Source organism: Pinus tabuliformis, chromosome 2_1 (genome assembly GCF_031772625.1).
Source record: "Pinus tabuliformis cultivar Carrire ecotype Pingquan chromosome 2_1, CPIR1, whole genome shotgun sequence".
Lineage (NCBI taxonomy): Eukaryota > Viridiplantae > Streptophyta > Pinopsida > Pinales > Pinaceae > Pinus > Pinus tabuliformis.
Genome location: NC_142299.1, coordinates 837,758,768 through 837,765,337, shown reverse-complemented (window position 1 = coordinate 837,765,337; position 6,570 = coordinate 837,758,768). Strand labels below are relative to the sequence as shown.

General features: G+C 37.9%; 2 pseudogenes; both read left to right on the top strand.

The window, feature by feature from the left end:
- The first annotated feature begins 250 nt into the window (after positions 1-250).
- Positions 251-2,981, top strand: LOC149203261 (beta-1,4-xylosyltransferase IRX14 pseudogene; annotated as a pseudogene).
- A 958-nt stretch (positions 2,982-3,939) lies between these two features.
- LOC149203260 (ABC transporter D family member 2, chloroplastic pseudogene) lies at positions 3,940-5,911 on the top strand (annotated as a pseudogene).
- The last annotated feature ends 659 nt before the right edge of the window (positions 5,912-6,570 follow it).

The window sequence follows — 6,570 nt, the reverse complement described above, 5'->3', positions numbered from 1 at the left end:
GATCAATGACTTTGTCTGGACCCAGAATCTGTATTACGAAAACACTACCTTCCGCTGCCGCCATTGTCACCTAACAGGGCACCTGCAGAATTCTTGCCCATCGCTGCCTGCAAAATCGAAAAAGGGCAACTTTGCAAAGACCAAACCCAAACGTTGTACCCCTTGTCCTCCACCGCCAGCAATGAGTTCTGATTCCTCAAGCTAGGAAGATGAGGAGAGCGATGCAGAACCGAACCAGGCGCCTCAGACGATGGATCCGTCCACTGATACTCCTGCGCACACCACTGTCACAGCAGTCTCCCAGAAACGCGTCCATGAGACCTCCTCTTTTGAATCAGATAAGGAGATCCCCCTGCTGGAGAACTCCAGTCTTCAAGTTGTTCTAGCTCATACTCCCCAGGATGGATGGATAAAAGTCAATAAAAAGAAAGGAAAAAAACATCGTGTTGAAAATTCTACCCCTATGGGGTAATAGTCAGTTTTTGCTCTCAAGTTAATTGCTGTAGCTCTGTGATTGATTCACCCCTTCTCCGGGACCGAGGTTGATAGTTTCATCATTTCCGGTCGGCTGATTTCTTGTCACTCTTGATTGTACTATATTTTACTCAATAGAAATAGTTTAATTTTACTGATAAAAAAAAAGATATACCCAACAATATTCGTAAAGATCTTATCTTGGATATACAATAATGATTTTTTTTAATATGTAATAATGATTTACCTTTCCAAAATTTTATAGAATTTATTTCTGATCATTTATTCCAAGCCACCATGTTCGGGATTCTTTCCTACACTTTGTTCCTTACTTTCTACCTGAAGTTTCCTTTAGGCCACCTGCGAAGACTATTGCTATATTATCTTGGGAAGAATGTTAAACCATTTCTTGATGAATTCATCTAAAATTGACTGTTTGAAGGGGCGATGGATAATTAATTGGTCTAGGGGTGTCGAGCTTCTCAAACATATTACACATTTCGATGGGCCTAAGAATTCTCCCTTGCATATGTGTAATGCCCCACTTATATAGCATTGGATGTTCTGTGATGCTTCTTCTGTAGCAGTTGGACTAGTATTGAGTCAGACTCGAACATGTAGGCTTGTAGCACATTTTAACAAAATTGATACCAAAAGAAAATATAACACTTCTGGTAAAGAAATATATGTTGTCATTCAAAAACCTTATATTGGGAGCATTATTTCCTGCGTAAAGAATTTGTTTTGTCCATATCATCAAGCACTACGGTATATAATTTCTCAAGAAAAATTATAACATGGACATGGCAATTGGTTCCCATTATTTCATATTGTCACTTTTGTTATTCATCATATAATAAGCAATGCAATGTTGTTGTGGAAACTTTAAGTAGGGTTGTCATTTAATTATAACTATGCAAACTGAACCATGGGCTTTAATGTAATTGAAGAGGCACAACTAGAAGCACTTTTGGAGAATATTTGTTAGTGGATGGATTTTTCCTTATGCTAGACAATTGGCTTAACAGTTTGGGAGGTCAAAGAGAAAGTTGTAAATAGGGTTGGGCTTGTTATAGCCGCAGCTGGGAGGCTGGGGCAAATGTGGAACTTGTGCTGGTGCTGACAATGCTTGCCAAGATATTTGATTTGATCTCAGGTTATCTAGCTGTGTGATAGGAAGGAATTGGCCCTTTATTTGTTTCAGGACAAACCGGTGACCTTTCTGTCATATTGATTGCTAGGGTGATATGCCATAGTGACTTATATAATATAGTATAGGTAGTCATAGAGAGATTTACCAGGAAATAGGATCCAAACATCAAATGCAGGTTAGCTGTTAAATTCCATGTTTATTCTTGGTGAGCTTTGGCAGTGTTTTTTTTTCATACTCACACTTTTATATGTAATTTTTTTTGTGCTTTTGATGTGTTATGTCACCTTTAACCAAATCCAAATTGTTCATCATATGCTGATCTGATGGTGCATCCCATGGTGAAGTGGGTCTTTTCAGTAAGCCAAAAAAATCATTGTTCCTGGATACTGTAGACTTGCATTTCTAGCACCTTCTGAGCTTGATCATGTGGGGTATCTATTTTTAGTTCATTCATCTTCAATTGGGAGACAACAATGGATTTTTGCATTCTATAATTTATTCAAGCTAATGTTTTATTTGTCATGAAACTAGGGTTGTGAGGGAGCAAAAACTGGATGGTGTTGTCATGTTTGTTGATGACAACAATACTCATAATTTGGAGCTTTTTTATGAGATACAGTCTGTGAAATGGATGGGTGCATTGTCAATTGGCATCCTTGCATATCGTGGTCCCTCAGAGATATTACGGATGCAGGCAACTGAGGAAATGAAACTGGACATGAAGGAGAGGGGGGGAGAAGAAAATCTTCCTGTACCTGTGCAGGGACCTGCCTGCAATTCCTTGGGCCATTTAGTTGGTTGGAATACTTTTAATTCCATTCCATATGCTAAGCAAAGTGCCAGATTTATTGGTGATGGGGCCACTATATTGCCAAGGAGACTTGAGTGGGCAGGTTTTGCACTTAATGCAAGACTGGTTTGGAAGGATAGCGATAAACCAACTTGGGTTTGAGACTGGGATGATTGGACTACAGATGGTCAGGTGGTGGAGAGCCCTTTGTCTATGTTGAAAGATGATTCCTTTGTGGAGCCACTTGGCAGATGTGGTCGTAATGTATTGTTGTGGTGGCTTCGTATGGAGGCTCGTGCGGACAGTAAATTCCCTCGTGGATGGGTTATAGACCCTCCTTTGGAGATCATGGTTCCAGAAAAACACACACCATGGCCTGATCCACCACCTGTATCACATGCATCATCTGTTGCAAGTGACAATACCCTTCCAGATAATTCAGATAAATGTCGAGGAAAAGATGGCAAGTCTTCCAAGAAGAGAAGAAATAAACGAAAACATGACAGCCAAACTAAAGCTCAGCAAGTATCACGGGTTTCAGAAAGGGATGGAACAAACAGATGAGAGCTACCTTTCGTTAATGCTGACTTGCACTGCTACAGGAATTCTGATATACTTCAACTCAATTTTCTAGGTGAAATCTTTTTATTGTTTCTGGGGTTCATATTCTTCACGAAATCAATGCCAGCCAAACAAGGGTCCCTCCCTGATTAAGCTTATCAGGCAGTCCAGTTGGCTATTGACAACGGATCTATACAATATTGAGGTTGATAAGACTGGATCTGAGGCAGTTATAATGGTATTTTTCCATGGTGCAATGCACGTGGCTCTACCATAGTCATCTGTATTGTATTTTGTTGTGGTGAGATGAAGATTGCTCTTGCTTAGTCATCATCTACTGTGGTCATTGTTTCAGCACAACTCATGGAGTACCCTTGTATGAATTATTCCTTAGTGTAGCACTCGGCACATCTTCTTGGCTGTTGTTTGGTTCAACTATATGTGTTTGAGGCCCTCTTTGAAGGAACTTCGAAGTAATAGCCCTCATCTTCTTTTCAACTCTTTCTTTTCCATCTATAAAAAATAACCTCATCAGTAAGATGCTTCGGTGGAGTCTTGTAGTTTTAAAAAAAAAATTGTATTAATTTATCATCCTTTCAGTTGTCAATGGTTGAAATTACATAAGTAGTCTTTTGCTTGTTAAAAGGGGGTTTTCTTATCATAGGACTTAGTGATTATATCACACTATTTCAAAGGGTTCTTTCAAGCAATCTAGATACCAAAATGATGAAGTCTTATCATGAAAAACGGATGTATGTCCGCTTGATGGAACCTGTAATTGAATGTATTACTAGATGTATTTTCAATAATTCAGATTAGGAGAGTATTATTCAACTTTTAAGAGATTTTGGGGTTCATCCAAATGAGTGGAAACCAACTCAAAGCATCCATCCCATTTCTGTTTTGGTGCATTTCTTGTCTTAAGAGGAGAATGTTGAGGCGGATGGCGTTGAGCCCATAATTGCTTATCAATAGGTTTTGGAAGGTTTCCATTTCATATTGGACCTCAGAGGATAAAGTTCACGCTAGATTACAACTCGCTGGTGTATTTTCTCTCACCCTAGCCACTACAGGAATCAGTGTGTGATTCAATTTTCTTGGGCATGATTTCTATAATGCCCTTGCAAGAAAAGATCAAGAGCAGTTCACAAAACAACTTCTATATTATCTTGGAGCTTTCGTTGGAGGAATTCCAGTGAGAAAATTGTTGCACCTTTGTAGGTCTTTGTACTGAGAGATTATGGAAGGGAAACACTTGGACTGAGATGGCAGGCATGGATGACAAGATATTATTTGGGCTGTTATTTTGAGAACCAAACTTTCTATAAGACCCAATCACAATCAATCATGGATAACCCAGATCAGAGGATTGTTGATGACCTCAGTTCTTTCACCGGGACTTCTCTTTCGTTTGCATTAAAATTGTTTACGGCAGCAGTAGACTTGATATCATTCAACAACATATTGTTTGGAATTTATCCACCTCTGTTTGTGGTGCTCATTGTTTATTCACTCAGGGAAATAGCCATTAGTGTCCTTGTAGGAAATGGACTTGTAAACCTAAACTTCATGTAAGAAAAGAAAGAGGCATATTTTTTTTATGGGCTAGTGCGCATCTGAGAAAACGTAGAGTCAATTGCTTTCTATGTAGGTGAAGAGAATGAGATGCAGTTGCTTCTCCAGCACTTCGAACAAGCTTTTGAGAATTTAACTCACTTATTGATTTCATCACGGAACTTGGAATTCTTCACCAGTGGCTACCGATACCCAATTCAAATTTTACCTGCAGTTGTTGTGGTTCCCATGTATTTCTCTGGAAAAATCAAATTTGGAGTGATCAATCAGTCTTACTCTGCTTTCAATCATGTCTTGGTCAACTTCTCACTAATTGTATACTAGTTTTAGGCTATCAGTGCTCTCTCAGTTGTCATTGATCGGATAGGTGAGTTCAGTGATATTTTGGACCAAAGAAATAGTCTATTGATAGAAGACTCCAAACCAAAGATAGCTTTCTTGAAGGTTGATCAATTTTATGGAATTGCTTCGGAATGTAATGGAGCAGATACTTTTGAAGTTTGTTCAAAACTTTTGGAAATTGAACATTTAACATTACAAACACCATAGTACACCATGACTCTTATTGAATACTTGTCATTGGTGGTCACTAAAGGAGATCACTTACTGATAATGGGTCCAAGTGGAAGTGGAAAAACGTCACTGATGAGAGATATTGCTGGTATATGGTGTTCTGGTAAAGGCACTATTAGATTCCATATAAAACAGAGCAATAAAGGATCTGATAGATTTATTTTACAAGGAACAATTAACAATGATGGCCCAGTGAATGGAACAAACTATCATACAGAAGACAAAGAACACCAACTCATAGATGGAATAGAAGGAAGTTCTGGGGCAATATTCATGATGTTAAGAATTCTAATACTAGCGATATTTATGACCTTGAAATATCTCATAGGAATGATCTTTCAAGGTTGACTAAATTGATAATCTCAAAGAGTTCATCCAGTTGAAATGTTTATTAGTTGTTATATTGGCCACCGTAACTTCAATGACAGGCTTTACAAAATGCTATTATAGAAATGATTGGTTTTTGATGGCTTATAAACACGCAGATGAAAGCACATGCACCAGAATTATCAAGATCTATCTCTGGCTTGATCATGTCATCAAATGACATGGCATTTAAAGAAGAATGTGTCAGTATTCTGGGTCTTTCGCCAATAGATTTGCATCAGGAAATACTCGATCCTTGGATCAAGCAAAAGATTCTAGACATTATTGAGATGACCGACAAAAACCCAAATAAAATTGTTCAAAATACATACGAGGAACCGTGGAACAGAGAGCAGGAAGAAGAAGATGACAATGAAGAGAACGTGGATGAATGTAGAAGCATATGGGACTTCTTGTAGCAGCTGTTAGATTCCAATCTGTATAGGTACTCAATCCTTTTAGACCATACTGTTGAAAATTGGAAACAAGAAATTGCTAAAAATAGAAGTGTTAAAAATAGCAGTTTGGGCATCAATGCTGGATTGGGAAACAAGGAATGAAAAATGGAAGTGCTAAAAATAGAAGTTCTATTTTTAGTAGTTCAAGTTGGATTCCTAGTTTTAGACAGTCCCTGGTCTAAAATAGGAAGTAAAATTCGATTTTGGTCTTACCAACAGTTTGAATATTAATTAATTAATTCAGTTTGAGTTAATTAGTTAAGGAAAATCAAACTTGAAGTCTTTGTGAGAACATGCAATAATTTCTCCATTGATTGGGGAATGTGTCCTTGATTTGCTCGACTGATTGAGGAATTAAGGATGAGTTCTATATTGAGAGGATTAGTTGACTTAGTTTAACTTAGTCAAGTTCAGTTAGATTAATTTAACAAGTTGCTAAATTAATGAGATATAGTTTGTTGATGCTTGCATGCATGTGACAACTATTATTTTCAGATAACTTTGTATTCACTCATCGATAACTGATGCATGTCAGTTCTATTAGAGACCCAGTTGAGACCAAATGTGGGACAGTGCACTATCAGTTGGATGAATATTTTTCCTATAAAGGAAGCTCATCC